At 45.0% G+C, this 26,966-nt stretch overlaps 1 protein-coding gene across 1 annotated transcript in view; it reads left to right on the top strand.

The window, feature by feature from the left end:
* Positions 1-26,966, top strand: part of COL4A1 (collagen type IV alpha 1 chain) — a 232,061-nt gene that overhangs the window by 149,644 nt on the left and 55,451 nt on the right. The window lies entirely within an intron of this gene.

Here is a 26,966-nt window from a genome sequence, read left to right as displayed (position 1 = left end):
CAAAAACCAAAATTGTTATAAAGAAAAAAGGTTAACATTAATAGGGGTGCCCAAACTTTAACATATGACTGTAAAGGGCTGAGAGGAATGATATACTGCAGAATGATAATGTATAGTATATAAAGGGCTGAGAGGAATGATATACTGCAGGATGATAATGTATAGTATATAAAGGGCTGAGAGGAATGATATACTGCAGGATGATAATGTATAGTATATAAAGGGCTGAGAGGAATGATATACTGCAGAATGCTAATGTATAGTATATAAAGGGCTGAGAGGAATGATATACTGCAGAATGATAATGTATAGTATATAAAGGGCTGAGAGGAATGATATACTGCAGAATGATAATGTATAGTATATAAAGGGCTGAGAGGATTGATATACTGCAGAATGATAATGTATAGTATATAAAGGGCTGAGAGGAATGCTATACTGCAGGATGATAATGTATAGTATATAAAGGGCTGAGAGGAATGCTATACTGCAGGATGATAATGTATAGTATATAAGGGGCTGAGAGGAATGATATACTGCAGGATGATAATGTATAGTATATAAGGGGCTGAGAGGAATGATATACTGCAGAATGATAATGTATAGTATATATAGGGCTGAGAGGAATGATATACTGCAGGATGATAATGTATTTAGAGGGGCTGAGAGGAGCCATGCTCTACAGGATAGGACTGTGTATATAGAGCGGCAGAGTGGATTGACGTACTGCATAATGCTACTGCATATAGAGGGGAGAAAGGAGAAACAAATGCCAATATACAAATAATTCCATATCCTTCATTAAGTAATCATTAAAGGAGAATCACAATGCTAAAAAAAGGTTTCCATAAGCATGACCAGCATGGGAAACATGCAGAAAGATGGATACAAATCGAAAAAGTTCATAGACGATACATAGACTGTATAGGACACAAAATTATCATCTATATTTATATTTGGCTGACATAACAACTTAGTTTTGAAAAAAAAACAAAGGAACATATGTTTATTGGAACGGTTAACACTTAGAGATCTGTCATAGTAATAAAAAGATCATGAATGGTAGTCTAAGTGCATATGTAATGAAAGTATATATATATAAAATGAAGACAAAATTGTCATTGATTGATATACCACACATGCATAAGGATACATACAGTGGCACGTAAAACTTTTGGCACCCCTGTTCAAAATTACAGTTATTGTGAACAGTTAAGGCCTGTTTCACACATCCGTTTGTCACCATCAGTCAAAATCCGCCAATTTGCAAAAAAAAACGGATCTGCCATTTTTCTTGGCGGATCCTTTTTTTCCCCATTGACTTTCATTATCGGCGGATTTTGACTGACGATCGTCCGTTGCATCCGTATTTGTGTGGATCCGCCAAAATTTTGGCGTCCGCTGAGATCACTGAACGGATAATGCAATGTTTTTTTGGTGTCCGGATCCACATTTTTGACTTTTGCTACATGTTTAACCCTGAATCCAGTCTCGCTGCTGGCTGGATGATCTCTCTCTCTGGCGATACCTGGGGATTCCCACGTTACGCCAGCCTCTTCATCCCGCGATGACTAGAGATTCCCGCGATACGCCGGCCTCTTCATCCCCCGATACCTGGGGATTCCCGAGATACGCTGGCCTCTTCATCCTGCGATACCTGGGGATTCCTGCAATAGCCCGGCCTCTTCATCCCGCGATACCTGGAGATTCCCGCGATACGCCGGCCTCTTCATCCCTCGATACCTGGGGATTCCCGAGATACGCTGGCCTCTTCATCCTGCGATACCTGGGGATTCCCGCGATAGCCCGGCTTCTTCATCCCGCGATACCTGGAGATTCCCGCGATAGCCCGACATCTTCATCCCGCTACATCGGCGGTATTTTTTTTTTCTGCGTGGGGTTCCTTTAACTTTCCCACATCGGCGGATGCCGGCGCACCAACGGTCCGGTGGCTCCCGTTGGTGTTTCCACGGCTACGGATCCGTTCTCTGCCTTTTTGGTGGCTGCCAACGGCCGAGAAAAACGTAAGTGTGAAACAGGCCTAAGCAACTTGAAAATGAAATGTTCTCTAAAAGTGCTAAAGTTAAAGATGACACATTTCCTTTGTGTTTTAAGGGAACAAAATTATATATATATATATATACTGTATATATATATATATATATATATGTGTATATATACATATATATGAGAGACAGAGAGAGTTAAAGATGACACATTTCCTTTGTATTTTAGAAAAATATATATATTATCATTTTTTAAATTTTAAAATTTGCAGAAAGGAAAATGGGTTGCTGCAAAAGTATGGGCACCCTTGGAGTTTTGTGTGTTCAGATAACTTTAACCAAGGTTTCAGACCTTAATTAACCTGTTAAGGAAATGTGTCATATTTACCTTTAGACCTTTTAGAGATCATTTCATTTTCAACGTGCTTAACTCTTCACAATATGACAAGTAAAAGGTTAGTGGATGTAATCCGCGCTGCCGAAAATGATGTAGAATCAAGATATCCAGATAAAAGAAAGTGGTTTATTCAACGCGTTTCGAAATTCAGATGACTTCTTCCTCAGGACACAACCACATGTATACCCACAAACTTTTACATGCCGCTGCATAAAAGGACAATATCAACTAAATATGCAGATGTAAAATGACAAGAATATCCTTAAATGCAGTCCATTGTGCATGGTGGATATCTCAACAGCCACAAAGAAAAACACAGTTAAAAAGTAAGGATCTATAAGGAAAGTAGAGCCATATTATATAAAATACATATACCCATCCATCACTCCAGATAAAGCCTCAGTGAAACATATGATGGGTGTGTTCCTTATGGATGGGTATATGTATTCTATATAATATGGTTCTACTTTCTTTATAAACCCCTTAACAACCACCAATACGCCTTTTAACAGCGGAAGTTAAGGGTACTTATGCCTCAGCGCCGCTTTCAGAGTTGGAATTTCTCTGGGGTCTTGGCTACCGGGGGTAGGTGAGACCCTAGAGAACATGATTTGGATCAGTTTTTACCAACACCAGTATTGCGATCGCCGTTATTAACGGTATAACGGAGACCGCAAAAAAAGTCTGATTTTCCATTTAATTTCTCTCTCTGATGTGATTGCACATTAGAGGAGAGAGAAATAGGGTCTGCCCAATCCCCCCGATACTTCTGGTCTCCCTGCAACCCCCCAATGAAGTCACCTGGGTTGCCGGTGTCTTCTTCCTGGAGAAAATGGCAGTGCGCCAGCCGAGATCTGCCGGCCAGTACCAGGCAACAATAGGAAATTTTACCTATTTTACCTATTGGTTCATTTTGATCACTGTGATAAACCCTATCACAGTGATCAAAATAAAAAAAAAGTAAATCAAGCTCCCCTTTATCAGCCCCTTAGGTAAAAATAATAAAATAAAAAAAGTATTTCTTTCCATTTTTCCATTAGGGTTAGAGTTGGGCTAAAGTGAGTTGGGCTAAAGTGAGTTGGGCTAAAGTGGGTTGGGCTAAAGATAGGGATAGGGTTGGGCTAAAGTTAGGGTTAGGGTGGGGCTAAAGTTAGGGTTGGGCTAGGGTAAGGGTTGGGTTAGAGTTGGGGCTAGGGTTAGGGTTGGGGCTAAAGTTAGGGTTAGGCTAAAGTTAGGGTTGAGCTAGGGTTAGGGTTATGGTTATGGTTGGGATTGCAGTTATGGTTGGGATTAGGGTTAGGGTGTGTTGAGGTTAGGGTTGGGATTAGGGTTAGGGGTGTGTAAAAGTTAGAGTTGGAGTTAGAATTGGGGGTTCCACTGTTTAGGTACATCAGGTGGTCTCCAAAGGCGACATAGCGCCACCATTGATTCCAGACAATTTTGCGTTCATAAAGTCAAATGGTGCTCACTCCCTTCTGAGCCCTGCCATGCACCCAAACAGTGGCTTTTCCCCACATATGAGGTATTGGCGTACTCAGGAAAAATTGCACAACAAATTTTGTGGTCCATTTTCTCCTGATACCTTTGTGAAAATAAAATAATTTGTTCCAAAGTAATTTTTTTGTGAAAAAAGTAAAATGTTCATTTTTTCCTTCCACATTGCTTTAGTTTTCATGAAGTACCTAAAGGGTTAGTAAACTTCTTGAATGTGGTTTTGCGCACCTTGAGGGGTGCAGTTTTCAGAATGGTGTCACTTTGGGGTATTTGCAGTTATATTGACCCCCAAACTCTCTTCAAATGTGAGGTAGTCCCTAAAAAAATGGTTTTGTAAATTTTGTTAGAAAAATGAGAAATCGCTAGTCAACTTTTAACCCTTATAGCGTCCTAACAAAAAAAAATTATGTTTCCAAAATTGGGCTGATGTAAAGTTAACATGTGGAACTTGTTATTTATTAACTATTTTGTGTGACACCACTCTCTGATTTAAGGGTACAAAAATTAAGTTTGAAAATTGCAACATTTTCTAAATTTTTCCCAAATTCCCGTGTTTTTTATCCTTAAATAAATGCAAGTTATATCGAAGAAATTTTACCACTAACATGAAGTACAATATGTCACAAAAAAACATTTTCAGAATCAGTGGGATACGTTGAAGCGTTCCAGAGCTATAACTTCATAAAGTGACAGCAGGCAGAATTGTAAAAATTGGCTTGGCCATTAAGTACCAAAATTGGCTCTGTCACTAAGGGGTTAATTCTTACTTTTTAACTGTGTTTTTCTTTGTGGTTGCTGATATATCCACAGTGCACAATGCACTGTGGATATATCCCACAGTGCACAATGCACTGTGGATATATCAGCAGCCACAAAGAAAAACACAGTTAAAAAGTAAGTATTAACCCCTTAGAGATATTCATGTTTTATTTCTGCATATGTGGTTGACATTGTCCATCTATATATATATCCTTACGCATGTGTGATGAATCAATGATAATAATTATTGTTTTCATTTATATATACTCTCACCACATTTGCACTTAGATTACAATTTATGATCTTCTTGTTACAATGACAGTCCTCTGAATGTTATACAGTATGTTCCAATACATATATGTTCCTTCGTTGTTTTTTTTTTCAAACCAACTCGTCATATCAGCCAAGTATAAATATTGCATGTCCTATACAGTCTATGTATTTTCTATGTTCTTTTATTATGGCCATTTTCCATTTGTATCCAACGTTGTACATGTTTCCCATGCTGGTCATGCCTATAGTCTCTTTTTTAGTGTTGTGATTCTCTTTTAAAATTTACTTAAAGGGATCCTGTCAGCAGGATTATGCATAGCAACCTACAGACTGTGTCAGGTTGGCACCATTATACTGAATAAAATGATACCGTGGTTGATGAAATCCGTCTTGTGGCTGTTTCTTAATTTTTATTTTCAGCTTTGTGTTAATGTCCTCCACTAAGATGGCGCTGCCCGTGCATGAACAATAGCAGCAGTCAGCAATCTCTGTGAGCTACTACTGCGCAGGTGTGTGCGGCGCCATCTTGAAGGAGGAGGTTTTTTTTCTTCTCCAGCAAGATGCGCCACCGGCGTCTATGCAACAGCAGCTATCGGATCTCTTTACAAACCAATAGCTGCTACTGCGCAGGCGTGTAGGGCGCCATTTTCAAAATTACTTTTTTTTTTCCTCACACAAGTAAATCTGAAAAAGAGATTAAGGTGCACAGTAACCATGCGATTATGCTGCAGGGCAGGTGCCACGGCCGGCACCTGCTTGTAGAAGTGTTTTTTTTTAATTCAGTATGTAATGGTATTCATTATGCAAACTAGGGGGCAGGTCAATGAAGGATCAGTGACCTGTCAGCAGTCTGCATCATGAATATCTAATCAGAGCACCGCATAACCCAGCTCCGCCTTAGGGAACAAGCATATCATTAACACAAAACTGAAAATAATGATTAAGGAACAGCCACAAGACGGATTTCATCAACCAAGGAATAATTTTATTCATTATAACGACGCCGACCTGACACTGTGTGTAGGTTATTATGCATAATCTGCTGACAGGTTTCCTTTAATAAAGGATATCCAATTTTTTGTATTTTTGTCTAGCATTTGTTTCTCTTTTGTTTAACATGTATTTGTCAATGCCTTAAAACACATACTACTTTTCTGACAATTGTCCTGCAGGAAAACTTGTATATAGAGGAGCTGAGAGGAGGGATATACTGCAGAATGATGCTGTATAATTATAAAGAGGAGCTAATAGGAACCATATACTTTAGGATGTTACTGTATATGCAGAAGCTGAGATAAGTGGTGTACTGCAGGATGTTACTGTATATAAAGGTGCTAAAAAGAGTAAAATACTATTGGATGCTACTGTTTATAAAGGGGCTGAGAGGAGCAATGTACTGTGGGAAAGGGATAAGATGACTGATGAACTGAAGTCTTAAGTAGGATGCAGCTGAGCAAGGAAAACAATGGCAATCTGAGACAGCAGCATACAATTGCAGATTCTCACAATGTGCAGAAGTAAGGAGAAGCACATACTGCACTAGCTGTAATATAGGGAACACGGGGATGAGGTGAAAGTACTCAGATAAGGAAAAGATTGATGAGAAGTGTAGTTTGTGAAGACAAAGGAATGACCATCATCAGGAAGTAAACACACCAAGGTTAGCATTGTGTTTATAGAATCATAGAATTATAGAATTTTAGACTTGGAAAAGACCTCAAGGGTCATCATGTACAACCCCCTGCTCAATGCAGTATTCACAAAACCATCTCAGACAGATGTCTGTCCAGCCTCACCACCTCTAATGGCAGGCTGTTCCACTCATTAATCACCCTCGCTGTCAAAAAGTTTTTTCTAATATCTAATCTGTATCTTCTCCCATTCAGTTTCATTCCATTGCTTCTCATGTTTCCTTGGGCAAATGAGAATAAGAATGATCCCTCTATCCCTTCAGATATTTGGCAACAAAAACCATCAAAAAATAGGGGAAGAAAAAGGACTAGCAGGATCACATGAAAAAATAATAATAAAAATAATAAAATGAGAAATAAAAGAAAAAATAAAATTTGAATGATTTAAAATAATTATTTTATTATTAAATCATAGCACAAAAACAAGACAATAATAAATTCATGTATCATAATAAAAAGAGGCAAACAGAACCACATTTATAAATAATGTTATTAATAATCAGGTACCAAGGATAAAAAATTCATAAACTCATGGTAACCTAACATATAATGGGAGGCATGATTAATGAGACCAGGTAAGGAAAAGCACCAAAAAAAAACATTAAATATGTATAAATAAGTGTAAATACTATTGTCTCTACCTAAAACTCAATAGTTGTGTGAGAAAAAGGTATAGATGAATAAAGACAAAAAGTATGTATCTCAAGATACTGTGCTAAATATGGCCAATAGTTAATTTGACCATAATAATAAAGTGCAAGCGTACTGGCCATATTAACTGATGTATGACCCAAAAGAAAAAACAAAAAACAAAAATTTGCATGTGTAGAATGTGCAAAAATTGCAAACAATGGCACAGAAAATTAATAAAGTGCCACAGTGCAAATGAACTAGATAATCTCCATGTGAGGAACCAACAATGATATGATAGGAAAATAAGGTGCAGCAAAGCCAATTACCTGTATGACAAAGGGTAAAGGATAGCAGTGTGCCTCTCAGACACGCCCCGAAGTGCGTTTCAGATTAAAATCCTTCGTACCTGAGGGACCTGTAAAAGCGCACACTCGCGCGAAACAGCTGTCGTCCTAATTTTGTATCCAGCACAATAACTCTCCTGCCTCTGCTATTTTAAAATGTCCTAATAAAGCATTGGAATTTTAAGATAGTGAGTGCCATCTACTCTTTTTTTTTCACATATGTATGCTGCAAAGCTATGGACTTTTTGTGGGTGTGCACCCGGTCTATTTGACATAGGTGTCTCTCAGTAGTCACGTTTGTACGGTACTTGTTATCACGGAGTAATAATAATAATAATAAATTTTATTTCTATAGCGCCGACATATTCCGCAGCACTTTACATTTTAGAGGGGATTTGTACAGACAGTAGACATTACAGCATAACAATAATCACATAGATTATAACAAATACCAAGAGGAATGAGGGCCCTGCTCATAAGCTTACAGTCTATGAGGAAAGAGGTAGACACGAAAGGTGGGTGGTAACAGTTGCCCTGATTGTATCACTTCTCCCATACGCCTCCAAGCTACTGGAACAACACGTCTACCTTGAACTGTCCTCCCATCTCTCTTCTTGCTCCCTCTTCGACCGCTTACAATCTGGCTTCCGGTCACACCACTCCACTGAAACAGCCCTTACTAAGGTCACCAATGACCTCTTAACTGCCAAGAGCAAGCGACACTACTCTGTCCTCCTCCTCCTGGACCTGTCGGCTGCCTTTGACACAGTGGACCATTCCCTATTATTACAGACCCTCTCATCCCTCGGCATCACAGACTTGGCCCTCTCCTGGATCTCATCATACCTAACAGACCGGACATTCAGCGTCTCCCACTCACACACCACCTCCTCACCTCGCCCCCTATCTGTCGGAGTCCCACAAGGTTCAGTCCTTGGGCCCCTGCTGTTCTCTATTTACACCTTTGGCCTGGGACAGCTCATAGAATCTCATGGCTTTCAGTATCATCTTTATGCTGATGACACACAGATCTACATCTCTGGACCAGATATCACCTCCCTACTAACCAGAATCCCTCAATGTCTGTCCACTATTTCATCCTTCTTCTCCACTAGATATCTGAAACTCAACATGGACAAAACAGAATTCATCATCTTTCCCCCATCTCACGTGACCCCCCCTACGAACCTATCAATTACAGTAAATGACTGCCCACTCTCCCCAGTCCCACAAGCTCGCTGCCTCGGAGTAATCCTTGACGCTGATCTCTCCTTCAAACCACATATCCAAACCCTTTCCACTTCATGCCGACTTCAACTCAAAAATATTTCACGCATCCGTTCATTCCTCACCCAAGAATCTGCAAAAACCCTAGTCCATGCCCTCATCATCTCTCGCCTTGACTACTGCAACCTCATGCTCTGTGGCCTCCCCTCAAACACTCTCGCACCCCTCCAATCTATTCTAAACTCTGCTGCCCGACTAATCCACCTGTCCCCCCGCTATTCCCCAGCTTCTCCCCTCTGTCAATCCCTTCACTGGCTCCCAATTGCCCAGAGACTCCATTACAAAACCCTAACCATGACATACAAAGCCATCCACAACTTGTCTCCTGCATACATCTGTGACCTCGTCTCCCGGTACTTTCCTGCACGCAACCTCCGATCCTCACAAGATCTCCTTCTCTACTCCCCTCTTATCTCCTCTTCCCACAATCGTATACAAGATTTCTCTCGCGCATCACCCCTACTATGGAACTCTCTACCACAACATATCAGACTCTCACCTACCATCGAAACCTTCAAAAAGAGCCTGAAGACCCACCTCTTCCGACAAGCCTATAACCTGCAGTAACCACCGATCGACCAAACCGCTGCACGACCAGCTCTACCCTCGCCTACTGTATTACCACCCATCCCTTGAAGATTGTGAGCCCTCGCGGGCAGGGTCCTCTCTCCTCCTGTACCAGTTATGACTTGTATTGTTTAAGATTATTGTACTTGTTTTTATGTATACCCCTCCTCACATGTAAAGCGCCATGGAATAAATGGCGCTATAACAATAAATAATAATAATAATAATTGTATGGACCAGCCAAAATGTTAAGTGTATACTGAATTCTGGAGTGGATGAGTAGCCAGTGTAATGACTGGCACAAGGTAGAGGCATCGGTGTAACGATTGGTGAGGAATATGATCCTGGCTGCAGCATTCAAGACAGATTGGGGAGGGGAGAGTTTAGTAAGAGGGAGACCGATTAGAAGAGAGTTACAATAGACGAGACGAGAATGAATAAGAGAAACAGTAAGAGTTTTTGCAGAGTCAAAAGTAAGAAAAGTTCGAATTCTAGAAATGTTTTTGAGGTGCAGATGACAAGAGCGAGCCAGTGATCGAATGTGGGGGGCAAAGGAAAGCTCGGAGTCAAGTATGACCCCAAGACAGCGGGCATGTTGCTGGGGAGTAATAGTGGAACCACACACAGAAATGGCAATGTCGGGTATAGGTACATTAGTTGAGGGAGGAAACACAAGGAGTTCAGTCTTTGACAGGTTCAGTTTCAGATATAGTGAGGACATGATGTTAGACACAGCGTTTAGACAATCGCAGGTTTTTTCTAGAAAGGCTGGCGTGATGTCAGGAGAAGAAGCGTATAATTGGGTGTCATCAGCATAGAGATGGTACTGGAAACCAAATCTACTGATTGTTTTACCAATAGGGGCAGGAGCAAGGGGCAAGGAGAAGAGGAAGGGGCCTAGAACCGATCCTTGAGGAACCCCAACAGTAAGGGGAAGGTGAGAGGAGGAGGAACCAGCAAAAGATACAGTAAAGGAGCGGTCAGAGAGATAGGAGGAGAACCAGGAGAGAACGGTGTCCTTGAGGCCAATGGAATGGAGCATAGTGAGGAGGAGCTGATGATCCACAGTGTCGAATGCTACAGAGAGATTCAAGAGAATTAGCATGGAGTAATGTCCATTTGATTTAGCTGTTAGTAGATCATTAGAGACTTTAGTGAGGGCAGTTTCAGTAGACTGTAAAGAGCGGAAACCGGATTGGAGAGGGTCAAAAGAGAGTTATCAAGGAGATAGCGGATAAGACGGGAGTGGACCAGGCATTCCAGGAGTTTAGAGATGAAGGGAAGATTAGAGACAGGTCTATAGTTAGCGGCACAGTTTTGGTCAAGGGATGGTTTTTTAAGTAGTGGATGTATGATGGCATGCTTAAATGAGGAGGGAAAGATACCAGAAGAGAGAGAGAGGTTAAATATTTTAGTTAGGTGAGGGGTGACAGCAGGGGAAAGGGACTGGAGGAGATGTGACGGAAATGGGTCACTGGTGCAAGTGGTTGGGCGAGATGATGCAAGGAGCCTGCTTCTTCTTCTGTGATTGGTTCAAAATCAGAGAGTGAGCTAGATGCAGTGGGGGAGGGAGGACAGTGCATGGTATGAGGTGATTGGGAGATAATTTCCTGTCGAATCTGGTCAATTTTTTCTTTGAAGTAATTGGCCAGATCGTCAGCTCGGAGCTCCGTGGTTGGGGCCTGTACTCTTGGGTTGAGTAGAGAATGAAAAGTGTCAAAGAGACATTTAGGGTTATTGGATAGTGAGGTGATGAGGGTGTTGAAATATGTTTGTTTGGAGAGGTGAAGGGCAGTGTTGTATGTTCTAAGCATAAACTTATAATGGATGAAATCTTCGTGTAGATTGGATTTTCTCCACAGACGTTCAGCGCACCTGGAGCACCACTGCAGGAAACGTGTTTGCAGGGTGTGCCAGGGTTGTCGCCGTCTGTGTTGTGGGGTTCTATTTATAGGGGGTGCAAATTCATCCAGGGCACTTTGAAGTGTTTCTTTGTAATGCTTCAATGCAGAATCAGGACATGAGAGGGAGGCGATAGGGGCCAATGAAGACTGCAAGTTCTTCATAAGTTTCTGGGTGTTAATGGCCTGTATGTTTCTATAAGTATGGACAGTGGGGGTGACCTGAGCAGCCTGGCAGTTCTTGATAGAGAATGAAAGAAGATTGTAGTCAGAGAGCGGGAGAGGGGAGTTTGCAAAATCATCCACTGCACAAAGCCAATAGAAGACCAAGTCGAGGGAGTTTCCATCTTCATGCGTTGGAGAATTAGTAAGCTGCGAAAGGCCAAACGAGGAGGTTAGAGATAAAAGGTGAGTAGCAGATGGGGAGCGGGGGAGAGCAATGGGGATGAAATCTCCCATGATGAGGGTAGGGATATCACAGGAGAGAAAATGTGGAAGCTAGGTGGCAAAATGATCCAGGAACTGATGGGAGGGGCCGGGAGGACGATACACCACCGCCACTTGCATGGAGAAGGGGGTGTAGAGTCTGACGGCATGGACCTCAAAAGAAGGGAAGACTAGTGAGGGTAGTTGAGGGATAACCTGAAAGGTACATTTTGGTGATAGGAGCAGACCTGTTAGGGTCGGCGGAACGCACCAGATATAAATAATAGGAGGTGCGTTCGCCGCCCGGGGTCCACCGTGCGGTAGGTGACAAGACCGCTGCTGAGTAATGGCGGATGCACCGAAAGGTGAGGTACTGCGCTCGGGTTAACGTCACCCGAACGCTAAGTACGGCTCTGTTCACACACAGAGTCGCTAAAACAACAGAGTTGTATGAGGACGCTGGCCCTGTTTACTTCACAGGATACCCAGCGAATGACGCTGCAACTGCAGCGCGGCAATAACTATCGCTGCTGAGCGACGGCGCTGGAACGACCGAGCACCGTCGGATGCTAGTGTGTCGTGCAGGAGGCACAGTGGCGTGTAGCTGGCCACAACCTGGAGCTGACTACCCAACAATCTGTCACCATTCGTAATAACCGAGGGAAGGGGTTTCAAATGAGTCAGTCACCAGTCCATGCATCCATCACCATACACACACAGCATAATATGCTACACTAGCGCATGGCCGAGCCGCCATGCGGGCTTTTTATAGCCATGCACTTCTGGGACCTTCCAGTACTATAGGAAGGACCAATCAGATCCGACATAGGACCTGCACATGTGACCCCTGCTCTCCACTGAGAGGACAAGTTGTGGGCATGCCCAGTAGCACGGCATGAGGACTTAGCCTCGGGAGCAGTTCCCTGCAAAGCAGGTTGCGTCACCATTGCTGCACCAGAGGTGGCAGCAACATCCAGGCTCACAGAATGAGTCAGGGGGAGATGCCTGGCCAGCCGAGATTGCTGAGCAGGAGTCCGAGCGGTCGGAGAGGAATGGGAGACCGCAGGATGTCTGGCTCTGGATTCCTGCTGTGCAGTGCCAGGAATCCGACGCATAACATTACCCCCCCTCCTAGGGCCCCCTCCCCTCTGAGCCTCACTGCGCTCAAAAGCCGCGATCAGGAGTGGTGCGTGAATGTTTTCCACCGGCTCCCAGGTCCGAACCTTGGGACCATGACCCTTCCAGTCCACCAAATAAAATTTTTTGCCACGGACAAACTTGCGCCCCACGATGGCATTAACCTCAAATTCGTCAGACGATAAGTCTGATGACCCGGCAGAAGGCTCGGAAAACCGGCCATGTGAACTGGTTTGAGGAGGGACACATGGAACACGTCTGAGATGGCCAAATGTGGGGGAAGAGCCAGACGGTAGACCCCTGAGCTAAGTCGCTCAAGGACCTTGAATGGGCCAATGTATCGTGGCGCGAACTTGGGCGACTCAACCCGCAGTTTAATGTTTCGGGTAGAGAGCCATACCATGTCGCCAGGGGAGAAGCTTGGAGCAGGACGCCGGTGTGCGTCGGCGGAGATCCTCATTCTCTCCTTGGAAGCTCGGATAGCATCCTGGGTGCGATCCCAAATGTCACGTGCCTCCACCGCCCAGTCTGCCACCCTGGAGTCGGTGGAAGACACGGGCATGGGCACAGGAACGCGCGGGTGCTGACCGTAATTTAGGAGGAATGGGGTTTGACCGGTAGAGTCGGCCACAGCATTGTTCAACGCGAACTCTGCCCACGGCAGCAAGGATGCCCAGTCGTCCTGCCTGGCTGAGACAAAATGTCGAAGATATGTTATCAAGGTCTGGTTGGCTCTCTCTACCAACCCATTCGTCTCGGGATGATAGGCCGAGGAGAGATTCAGCTCAATGCTGAGTAGAGAACAGAGCTCTCTCCAAAACCGGGACGCAAACTGAGGACCTCGGTCACTGACAATCTTGTCCGGCATGCCATGCAGGTGGAAAACGTGCTTGATGAACAAGACTGCCAGGCCCCGCGCTGATGGTAACCGGGAGAGAGGTACCAGGTGCACCATCTTAGAGAAATGGTCGGTGACAACCCAAATGACCGTGCTGCCGCTGGACTTGGGTAGCCCCACCACAAAGTCCATACCGACCATCTCCCAGGGCCTGTCTGCTATCGGCAGAGGGAAAAGAAGCCCAGCGGGCCGCTGCCGAGAAGACCTATTCCGGGCGCAAGAGACGCATGCCTCAATATAGTCCTTGACGTCACGGGCCATATGTGGCCACCAGTACATCCTCGCCAAAAGGTCGGAGGTCCGTTTTGTCCCAAAATGTCCACCCACTCTGGACGAGTGAGCCCAAGAGAGGACCTCCGGTCGCAGACGGGCAGGGACAAATGTCTTGCCCGGAGGCACAGACTCAAGGGCAACCGGAGCCACAGTCCTCAGGCTTTCGGATGGGACGATCAGCCGAGGCTCCTCCTCCTCTTCCTCCGATGACACCACGGAGCGGGAGAGAGCATCGGCCCGGACGTTCTTCTCCCCGGAGAGAAAGTGGAGGGTGAAATGGAACCGGGAAAAGAACAAGGACCATCTAGCCTGGCGAGAGTTTAGCCGCTGGGCTGTTTGTAAATACACCAAGTTTTTGTGGTCGGTGAACACCTGGAAAGGGTGACGAGCCCCCTCCAGGAGGTGTCTCCACTCCGAGAAGGCCAACTTCATCGCTAGCAACTCCCTGTCCCCGATGGCATAATTCCTCTCAGCCGGTGTGAAGGTCTTGGAGAAAAAGAAGCATGGATGCTTCCGACCTTGCGTGTCCTTCTGGAACAGGACTGCTCCAGCACCGACAGAAGAGGCATCCACTTCCAGAATGAAGGGCTTGTCTACATCGGGGCGATGTAGAATGGGAGCGCTAGCGAAATGGGACTTAATGGTGGAGAAGGCCTTGGAGACCGGCTCCGACCACAACTTGGGATTTGCACCCTTCTTGGTGAGGGCTACCAAGGGTGCTACCAAAGTCGAGAAGTGGGGGATGAATTGGCGATAATAATTTATGAACCCCATAAAGCGCTGCACCGCTTTGAGAGAATGAGGTTCCTGCCAATCCATCACCGCCTGTAGCTTGGCAGGATCCATGGCCAATACCTGGGCCAAGATGATATAGCCCAGGAAAGGCAAGGACTCCTGCTCAAACACACACTTCTCCAACTTGGCATAGAGGGAGTTCGCCCGCAGGTGATCGAAAACTTTGCAAACTTCTCTCCGGTGGAAGTCAATATCTGGAGAGTAGATGAGAATATCATCCAGATAGACTACAACCGAGGTGGTAAGCATATCCCGGAAGATATCGTTCACAAAGCCCTGGAAGACGGCCGGGGCATTACAGAGCCCGAAGGGCATCACCAGGTATTCATAGTGCCCGTCCCTGGTGTTAAATGCCGTCTTCCATTCATCCCCATCACGGATGCGAATCAGGTTGTAAGCCCCCCCGCAGATCAAGTTTGGAAAATACCCTCGCTCCTCGTAGCCTATCAAACAGTTCTGATATCAGGGGCAGTGGATATTTATTCTTAACGGTGATGGCGTTAAGACCCCTGTAATCAATGCAAGGACGTAGTTCCCCACTCTTCTTCTGGACGAAGAAGAATCCCGCCCCCGCTGGTGACACTAACTTCCTAATGAATCCTCTTGCCAGATTCTCCCTGATGTACTGAGACATGACCTCAGTCTCCGGGAGAGATAGGGGATAGACTCGACCCCGGGGAGGCTCAGCACCAGGCAAGAGGTCAATAGGACAGTCATAGGGGCGATGCAGTGGAAGGGTCTCCGCCGCCTTTTTGGAGAACACGTCTGCATACTGCTGATAGTGTTTGGGGAGCGAGGAGAGATCAGCGGGAACCTTGGTGGAGGCAACCTGAACGCACTCCCTCAGACATCTACCCTCACATGACTTACTCCACCCAATAATCCTCCTTGAGGACCACTCTATATGGGGGGAGTGATACCGCAGCCAGGGAACCCCTAGAAGTACCTGGTCAATACCCTCGGGCATGACGAAGAGGGATATCATCTCCTGATGAGACGGAGCCACAGAGAGTACCAAGGGGACTGTCTGGTGAGTTATCTGCGAGGGTAGAGTGGTGCCGTTTACCACTCTGACGGTGACTGGTGTAGACATCATAACCAGAGGTATAGCGTGCCGTTGGGCGAAGGCTGACAACATAAAATTGCCCTCCGCCCCGGAATCCACGCAAACCTCCACCGCCAGAGTGGAAGAATTAAACCCAAGAGTCCCCTTAAAGGACAGCTTGGAGGAAAACGTCGCTGGCTTTAGTGCGCCGCCTCCTACGGCCACTAGGTGCGAGCGTTCTCCCTGCTGCTGTGGGCACCGGTTGGCGAGGTGACTGGCCTGCCTACAAATATGACAGCTCACAGGAGCTCGAGCGGACCGGAGTCTAGATCCCTCACGGGAAGCCCCCTGACGCTCGGACACCCGATCGGGGGATTCCGGAGGTCTAGAAAAGCAAGGTGCCAACCTAAACCTCTGCCTACACTGGTCCCGTTCCAACCTTCGCTCGATGAAGCGAAGATCGATTCGGGTGGAGACAGAGATAAGCTCCTCCAGTGTAGCGGGAATCTCCCTGGTGGCCAGAGCGTCCCTCACATGGCCAGCCAAACCTCTCCAGAACGCCGGAATGAGGACCTTATCTGGCCACTCTAATTCTGAGGCCAGCGTCCGGAACTGGATGGCGACGTGACTGACCATGGACGAGCCCTGTGACAGTGCCAGCAGCCGGAGCGCGGTGTCATGGGTGACTCGTGGTCCCAGGAAGACCTGTTTCAGAGTGTCTAAGAACCGCGAAGCACCCTGCACCACATGATCACCACGCTCCCACAGCGGTGTGGCCCACTCCAAAGCCCTGCCCGACAGAAGGGAAATAATAAATCCCACTTTAGCCCGCTCGGAGGGGAATCGGGCGGCCAGCAGCTCTAGCTGTATAGAGCACTGGCTTACGAAACCCCTACAAGCTGCACTATCACCCGAGAACTTTTCGGGCAGCGGGAGGTGGGACAAAGTCGGGGCAGGGATGGCAGTGGTCACACGGGAAACAGCCTCTGTGGCTGCCTGAACATCGACTGCAGTAACATCCGCAGCTGAGGCTGAACGCTCGAGAGCCGCAAACCTGCCCTGCAGCTGCCGAATGTGCTGCAGCAGTCGCTGTTCATCCGCCATTACTAGCCAGACCCTGGCGCTAGTGTAATGATAGGGTCGGCGGAACGCACCAGATATAAATAATAGGAGGTGCGTTCGCCGCCCGGGGTCCACCGTGCGGTAGGTGACAAGACCGCTGCTGAGTAATGGCGGATGCACCGAAAGGTGAGGTACTGCGCTCGGGTTAATGTCACCCGAACACTAAGTACGGCTCTGTTCACACACAGAGTCGCTAAAACAACAGAGTTGTATGAGGACGCTGACCCTGTTTACTTCACAGGATACCCAGCGAATGACGCTGCAACCGCAGACGCCAAGAACGCTGCAACGGCAGCGCGGCAATAACTGTCGCTGCTGAGCGACGGCGACGGAACGACCGAGCACCGTCGGACGCTAGTGTGTCGTGCAGGAGGCACAGTGGCGTGTAGCTGGCCACAACCTGGAGCTGACTACCCAACAATCTGTCACCATTCGTAATAACCGAGGGAAGGGGTTTCAAATGAGTCAGTCACCAGTCCATGCATCCATCACCATACACACACAGCATAATATGCTACACTAGCACATGGCCGAGCCGCCATGCGGGCTTTTTATAGCCATGCGCTTCTGGGACCTTCCAGTACTATAGGAAGGACCAATCAGATCCGACATAGGACCTGCACATGTGACCCCTGCTCTCCACTGAGAGGACAAGTTGTGGGCATGCCCAGTAGCACGGCATGAGGACTTAGCCTCGGGAGCAGTTCCCTGCAAAGCAGGTTGCGTCACCATTGCTGCACCAGAGGTGGCAGCAACATCCAGGCTCACAGAACTAGTCAGAGGGAGATGCCTGGCCAGCCGAGATTGCTGAGCAGGAGTCCGAGCGGTCGGAGAGGAACGGGAGACCGCAGGATGTCTGGCTCTGGATTCCCGCTGTGCAGTGCCAGGAATCCGACGCCTAACAAGACCAACGCCTCCACCTGCTCTATTGTCTGATTTTGGGGTATGAGAGAAGTGTAGTCCCCCGTATGAAAGAGCAGCAGCAGCAGTAGTGTCTGACTGCTGGATCCAGGTTTCAGTAAGAGCCAGGAGCTTAAGAGAATTAGAAAGGAAAAAGTCATGAGTGAAGGAGAGTTGGTTACACACTGAGCGAGAATTCCAAAGTGCACAATTAAGAGAGAGAGATGGCATGCAGGGAATATTAATAAGATTAGAGGGGTTTCTGAGTGTAGCAGTTGGGGGGTTTGACTTTCTATAACATGGGGGACCAGGGTTGGGAGCAATGTCTCGTGCGACTAGGAGAAGGAGGATAGAAAGAGTGAGCAGATGGTTAAGTGATTTGTGAGAGCGTCTCTTATATTGAATGGTGTGACTGACTGGTTGTGTGCAATTTAACAATGTGAAAAGAGCATGAGTGCTATACATAGGAGAGGAAAGGAGTGAGGGGCCGATATGGATGGAGTGTAGAGAGTTAATGCCAGGGCGGTGGATGTGTGTGAATGCAGCGGCCAGGATATAAATTACACAAATGTATATGATATATATTTGTTGTACTGCTATTGTACAGGGCGTAGATGTATATAAATGTCTTACCTGTCTCCTGCCCTGTCTAACATCCATGTTGTAACTGCCAGTACTTTGATACATGTACTTCGATTACATGTGCATAAATGCTCCCTGCATAAATGCTCCCCCAAGCTATGTCTGAATATATAGGAGGCTAAGGCTTAGATTTTTTTTTTGTGCTCTCTCTCTTCTCGTTACTAAATTGAGACAGCAGGACCCAATAAAATGTTGTGGTCAGATAAACAGATGTCCAGCACTACATGGATCATAAAGCACTTTGAAAAGTTTCTTGACCTCACAACATAAGGGGACAAGCAGAGTAAGTTGAAATAACTATATACCAAGAGCTGTGCCTCATTCTATTTTCTTTTGTGCGTACTTTATCAAATGCTTTGCTGAAGTCGAGATATACTATATCTGCTGTATTTCCTTAATCCACCCAGTCAGTGATTCCATCATAGAAGGAAATTAGATTAGTCTGGCATGACTTTTTGCTACAAACCAATGCTGGTTCTGGTTAATTACTGCATACTGTATTCTTATCCAAGTACTTACATAAATGTTGTTTAATAATTTGTTCAAAGATTCCAGTATAGATGTAAGGCTCACTGGCCTGTAATTTCCTGGCTCCATCTTCTTTCCATCCTTGAAGATAGGGACAGCATTTGCCCTTCTCCAATCTTTTGGGACTTCTCCTGTTTCCCAGGATTTTTCAAAGATTCTGGCTAGTGGTTCTACAATTTTCTCTGATAACTCCTTCAGAACTCTAGGATGTAATTCATCTGGACCAGGAGATTTAACTTAATTTAAATTAGCTAAGTGTTCCCTCGCCATCTCTCTGTTTATACATAGTGTGGATTCTTTGATACCTTCGATGACACTGCAAAGATCAGTTGATGTTACAATTGCTTTCTTAGAGAACACAGATGCAAAATAGGAATTTAAAAGTTCCGCCTTCTCAGGGAGTAAATAGTTTGCTGAAGCAGTGTTGCATTAAAAATAGAGACTAACATTTAACAGTTATCACATGAAAATAAACTTATATGTACTGTAATAAAAGCTGGTATTAATTTTAAAAAATACAAACATTTCAAGCTGTTTTGATTCATATGTAGATTATAAAAAAATAATTTGACAGCATTCTTTAAATTGGGTATGTTTCCATGGTCAGGAATGGCTCAGTATTTATTCAGGATTTGATACAGGTGAAATCTGTACCAAGTCTGCATCTGAGGTCACTGGCAGGTGACCTGTGTTTTTGATGCATTTTTTACATGCGTTTTTGATGTGTTTTTGATGCATTTTTTCTTTGCATGCTTTTTTTTGTCTCTTGAAATAAAGCTAATTGAAAGTTGGCTTCTGGGAAGGAAAAAAAGTGATTTCCTGTTTGCAGTTATATTGGAGTGTGTTCCCATGGTCAGTAAATCTGTGGGTTGGATGCTGCATACAACCGCAATTTCCAAGTTGAAATCCCATGCCCACTATGTGAGCTGTGAGCAACGATGCCCGCGGCTCACCTGCAGAGATGCACATGCGGTGCGTCTTTCCAGACCGCAGCATGTCAATTTATGTAGTGGAGATGCTCTGTCTCCGCTGCGTAAATTACCCATACACTTACATTAGATGTAGTAAAACCGCATTATCTTCCTAGACACATGAATATTACGTGCGGGAACGCAGCTTACTATGCATGTGTACTAATTTACATAGTGGTGAATCTTGTGACACAGCCGGAAGTACATGACACAGAAAGTGGAGGAAAACACAGAGAGAGGTCCCCTGTTTTTTAATAAATAAATAATAATAATTAAGAAAATGGTGTGGGGCCCCCCTATATTTGTTAACCAGCCAGAGTAAAGCAGAATACTGGGGCTGGTATTTCAGACTGGTAAGGATCCAATGTCCATGAACCTTACCAGCCTGATAATACCAGGCCGCAGCAGTCTGCTTACCTTGGATTGTTAGCAAAAATAGTGGGATCCCCTTTAAAAAAAAACAGTGTGGGGTCCCCCTATTTTTGTTAACCAGCCAAGGAAAAAGCAGACAGCTGCGGCCTGGTATTCTCAGGCTGACAAGGCCCATGGATTTTGGCCCTCATCAGCCTAAAAATAGCAGCCTGCAGCCACCCCACAATTGGCGCATCCAGAGATGCGCCAATTGTGGCACTTTACCCGGTTCTTCCCACTTGCCCTGTATACGATATATAATCACAATGCTGGACCCAAATTAAAATAACAGAATAATATTAAAAAATAATCTATAATAATAAATGCCCTAAGCAGCTTCCAGTTGTAACAACTTCCGTCCAGTTGTAACCGGTGACATCACCACACACACGCACATGTTAACCCTCAACACACCACACCGCCTCAACACACACTCCTCTCACCTTTCACCTCCACTCGCGTCCACTCACTCTTTCACTCCACATACGTTCCTTTCTCTCACTCCGTTTCTCATACTCACACCGTCATCGTCGCTGCCCCGACATCTTCCTCCGCCGCCGCGATCCTGGATCCAGACGTTCTCCAGGCCGCCATGTTCTTGCGGCGACGCCATCTTGGATTTCGTGAAATCCCGCGAGATTCAAGATGGCGTCGCCGCAAGAACATGTCGCTGGCGTGGACGACTCGGGATCCAAAAAGATGGCGTCGGCGAAATCTTGCGAGATTACGCCGACGCCATTTTGGATCCCGATGTCGTCCACGCCGGCGACATGTTCTTGCGGCGACGCCATTTTGGATCGGCGAAATCCCGCGATAGTCAAGATGGCGTCGCCGCAAGAACATGTCGCCGGCGAGGACGACGTCGGGATCCAAAATGGCGTCGGCGAAAACTCGCGAGATTTCGCCGACGCCATTTTGGATCCCGACGTCGTCCACGCCGGCGACATGTTCTTCTGGCGACGCTATCTTGACTATCGCGGGATTTCACGATACTCAAGATGGCGTCGCCGCAAGAACATGTCGCCGGCGTGGACACCGTCTGGATCCAGGATGGCGCCGGCGGAAGAAGATGTCGGGGATCGTGGAGCAGCGGCGATGACGGCGTGAGTATGAGAGACGGAGTGAGAGAAGGGGTCATATGTGGAGTGAAAGAGTGAGTGGAGATGGTGAAAGGTGAGAGGAGTGTGTGTTGAGGAGTGTGTGTGTTGAGGGTTAACATGGCAAGAGGTGTGATGCTATCGCATCCTCCCGATGCGATAGCATCGGGCCATAATCTAGTAGCACATAAAAGAGGGATGGCTCAATTTTATAAAAAGCCTTTATTGAAATCAATTGGCAAAAAAATGATTAAATAGTGCAAGAAAAAAGTGCCTATGCAGCACACCAACTCATAAAAATAATTATAAATATATATAGGGACTACCAAATAAATCATATAAATGATCAAATATAATCCAATAAAATCTAATATATAAAGCTCAATGTGTGTGTGTATGTATGTGTGTATGTCCGGGATTGGCATCTGCACCATCGCAGCTACAGCCACAAAATTTTGCACAGTCACACGTCTGGACCCCGAGAGCGTCATAGGCTATGTTGTGAGGTGAAATTTTAACCCTGCGTGTTCCAAGTCACCAAACAATTTTGCCTATTATTCTTATCATTTCTATGGTGTTATTATACTGCTGTAAAGCTGGAAATAACACAATTTATTACCGTACCAACACAGACCACCCTCTGACACAGACTGCAGGGGGAGCCCAGTATCACACAGGATAGGATTAGATACACAGCTCAGCAGATGGTATCACACAGGTTAGGATTAGATACACTGCTCAGCAGTCAGTATCACATAGGATAGGATTAGATACACAGCTCAGCAGTCAGTATCACACAGCATAGGATTAGATACACAGCACAGCAATCAGTATCACACAGGAGAGGATTAGACACATGACTCAGCAGTCAGTATCACACAGGATAGGATTAGATACACAGCTCAGCAGTCAGTATCACACAGGATAGGAATAGATACATGGCTCAACAGACAGTATCACACAGGATAGGATTAGATACACAGCTCAGCACACAGTATCACACAGAATAGTATTAGATACACGGCTCAGCAGACAGTATCACACAGAATAGGATTAGATACACGGCTCTACAGTCAGTATCACACAGGATAGGATTAGATACATGGCTCAGCTTGCAGTATCACACAGGATAGGATTAGATACATGGCTGAGCAGTCAGTAACACACATGATAGGATTAGGTACATGGCTCAGCAGTCATTATCACACAGAATAGGATTAGATACACGACTCTGCAGTCAGTATCACATAGGATATGATTAGATACACTGTTCAGCAGTCAGTATCACACAGGAAAGGATTAGATACACGGCTGAGCAGTCAGTAACACACGATAGGTTTAGATACACAGCTCAGCAGAAAGTATCACACAGGAGAGGATTAGGTACACAGCTCAGCAGACATTATCACACAGGATAGGATTAGATACACGGCTGAGCAGTCAGTAACACACGATAGGTTTAGATACACAGCTCAGCAGAAAGTATCACACAGGAGAGGATTAGGTACACAGCTCAGCAGACATTATCACACAGGATAGGGTTAGATACACAGATACACATGTTGTTTATCAAAAGGCTCTTGAATGAGTTGAAAATAAAATACTATTAATACTTGGGTAATCGTTTAGTTAATTTGTGTTGCAAATCTGTAGTGTTGAATATATGATGTGAAATGTTTTTATGTGCAATATAATCATTATTATAGTTGAGCGAAACGGGTCGGTCAAATTCATAAGTCGCCGACTTTCGCTGAAGTCGAGTTTCATGAAACGAAACCCGACCATAGCGTGAGGTCGGCGACCAGAGCGCCAAAGTCGCGTTTCAAATGATGCTTCCAGCGCCCTTTTTCAGCCAGTGATGGAGGACGCACACTGTGGGCAACGCGATGACATGGGCATCGGTCACCACCATCTTTGAGAAGGGCATGCAAGTGATTGGCTTGCTTTGTGTGGCGTCACAGGGGCTATAAAAGGGCGTGCACGCCGACTGCCATCTTACTTCTGCTGATATAAGCATAGGGAGAGGTTGCTGCTGCTGATCCTGAATAAGGGAAAGCGTTAGACAGGGAAGAAGAACAAAAAAACTGCTTCTGCTGGTAGCGATTTTCACTGTACAACACAACAGTTTGTGTGCAGTGACAGGGGAGGCTATATTTTTGTGCATCAGCTCTGTTGGTTATTAGGCTGCCTTATAAGGCTCCCTGATAGCTGCATTGCTGTTTGCACACTGCTGTGCAAACTGCTTTTTTAAAAGCAAAAATACTTTTCTTCCTCTTTTCTGCACAGTTACCAAACATTCATTTTTCCACACTTTTTTGTCAGCAGTCCTGCTTATTAGGCTACCTGCTGCCATACTTGGACTGAGAGCATCATTGTCAGCCTCCTAAAATCTCTAGGGAGCTTCCATTTCTCCCCAATACTATATACACACCTTGTACTTTGTCATACACCAGCCAATTTCAGCCTGTTAAATTGAGGTGTAATCTATAGTGGGCCTGAGATAATAGTTCAGCCTCCTAAAATCTCTAGGGAGCTTCCAATTCTCCCCAATACTATATACACACCTTAAGTACAAAAAAATCCCCTGTTAATGGAAAATAAATAATGACATAACTCAAAAGACAATATATATCAACAGAGATCCATGTCTCAACTATTAAGTGAAAATTAGGGACCAAAAGAGTTTTAGCATAAAAAGATATAAATTTTATTACATAATAATTAAAAATAACAACAGAGCAACAATGCTAAAGAAGGCAGTGGTAGACATAAATGGTAGATAATATCTAGAAAAAAAAAAAAAAATCCAAGTGGAAAGGGCATTGCTCCCTCAAAGTACTCACTGATAAATCACATCCATATAATGTCAATATAATCTAGAGTGCCTTATTCATGAATCTGCCATATTTTATATAGTAGAGAAAATAAGAGTATATCTTTTGCCAAGGAATTTATTTTAATAAATTCACAAGAATGTTAATTGTACCTGACGCCGTGAGCAGAAACCACCACACAGAGAGTAAAATAATTGGGTTACAAAAAGCTGCACCAAACGTATACGCTCACATAAAGTGGCAAAGGTTACAAATAAATAAAAATAATTGCCACAATGTGAGCCGGCATGTTCACGAAGAGCAACATAAATAAACAGTTAGTTGCTCAGCAGGATAAACCACATATTAATGTGAAAAAAACTAGGCACAAATTGAAAATGCAAACAATGACCTCAGCGAATATTGGCACAGATAAGCCCATACAAATGACCGGACTAAGGCCAAAGCAAAGTATTCTCTACTAGGCAGAAGAAAAGACCTATTAAAATCTAGTACCGTAACACTTACATGAAGTGACTATGTGCTGCCGCTGCCTGCCGCCTCTACGCGCGTTGCGCCTTGGCTTCCTCAGGAGGCGTCTTTTCTTCTGCCTAGTAGAGAATACTTTGCTTTGGCCTTAGTCCGGTCATTTGTATGGGCTTATCTGTGCCAATATTCGCTGAGGTCATTGTTTGCATTTTCAATTTGTGCCTAGTTTTTTTCACATTAATATGTGGTTTATCCTGCTGAGCAACTAACTGTTTATTTATGTTGCTCTTCGTGAACATGCCGGCTCACATTGTGGCAATTATTTTTATTTATTTGTAACCTTTGCCACTTTATGTGAGCGTATACGTTTGGTGCAGCTTTTTGTAACCCAATTATTTTACTCTCTGTGTGGTGGTTTCTGCTCACGGCGTCAGGTACAATTAACATTCTTGTGAATTTATTAAAATAAATTCCTTGGCAAAAGATATACTCTTATTTTCTCTACTATATAAAATATGGCAGATTCATGAATAAGGCACTCTAGATTATATTGACATTATATGGATGTGATTTATCAGTGAGTACTTTGAGGGAGCAATGCCCTTTCCACTTGGATTTTTTTTTTCTAGATATTATCTACCATTTATGTCTACCACTGCCTGCTTTAGCATTGTTGCTCTGTTGTTATTTTTAATTATTATGTAATAAAATTTATATCTTTTTATGCTAAAACTCTTTTGGTCCCTAATTTTCACTTAATAGTTGAGACATGGATCTCTGTTGATATATATACACACCTTGTAGTTTGTCATACACCAGCCAATTTCAGCCTGTTAAATTGAGGTGTAACCTATAGTGGCCTGAGATAATAGTTCAGCCTGATAAAAACTCTAGGGAGCTTCCAATTCTCCACAATACTATATACACACCTTGTACTTTGTCATACACCAGCCAATTTCAGCCTGTAAAATTGAGGTGTAATCTATAGTGGGCCTGAGATAATAGTTCAGCCACCTAAAATCTCTAGGGATATTCAAATTCTCCCCAATACTATATACACCTTGTACCTTGTTTTATAGTACCATATAGCTGGTGGTATTTTGGGTACATTTTTCCAAAAATGAGGAAGTATGGTGGAAGAGGCCGTGGAAGTGAGCGGGGGGTTGCCAGCTGGTACTGATGGTGGTGGGGGTGGTGGTGCATTTGCTGATAGTGGCAAAAGCACAATAGCACCTAAGGCAGGAGGTGTTGAGCCTGCGTCATCGTCTGGCTCCACAAGGCCTCGAAGGCTCCCTTTTCTGGGAGTAGGTAAACCGCTTTTAAAGCCGGAGTATCAGGAACTGGTTTTGGCTTACATTGCCGAAACAGACTCCAGCAAATATGCCCTCCTCTTCTGAAGTTTCAAAAAATGCAAGCACTGAGTCGTCAAGTGCTGGCTCCTGGTCAGGAAGGATCCCTTTCCTTGTGTCCTTCACCCCCACCAAAAGTGAATGATGCAGCAGGCCACACTTCACATTAGTCCATGTAGCTCTTTCCCACACACCATGCCTGGGTTATCAAGTCAAATCGTGAATTCCCCAGTCCAAGATGAATCTGACATCGGGTGTGGGTGGCCAGCCAGGGCAGTAGGGTTAATCGGTACCGGGCCGTTGTCTCAGAGGGATGTGTCACGGTAGTGGTGACCCGGTCCGTGGGCATGGGCGTCCATGCAAAGGGGTGAATAACGTTTATAGGTGAATGATACATGACACCACCTGTGGTTTCTGATCAGATTGACCCATGCTGCAGTGTCGCTTCTCTGGGACAGATGTTGTGGTGCAGCTAAGATGTAGAAGCCCTGCACAGGTAGGGCTGTAGTCGCAGGGTAGATGAAAGAGTTGGTAGATGGTATACAGTGCAGGATGTAGCAGAGCCGTGCGCCAGGCGCAGGAGAAAGATGATAGACCAAGTCGTGCAGTTCCTTTACTTGTACTTGGTAAGTGCCGTACAGGACCCAGAGTACAGATGGAGGAGTTGGTCAGCCTGGAAGCAAATTAGGAATTCTGTCTCTGCAGATAGGTAGTGTGG

This window comes from Dendrobates tinctorius, unplaced genomic scaffold (genome assembly GCF_039654945.1).
Source record: "Dendrobates tinctorius isolate UK_male_01 unplaced genomic scaffold, ASM3965494v1 ptg000240l, whole genome shotgun sequence".
NCBI classification, from domain to species: domain Eukaryota; kingdom Metazoa; phylum Chordata; class Amphibia; order Anura; family Dendrobatidae; genus Dendrobates; species Dendrobates tinctorius.
This window is presented reverse-complemented; position numbering and strand designations above follow the sequence as displayed.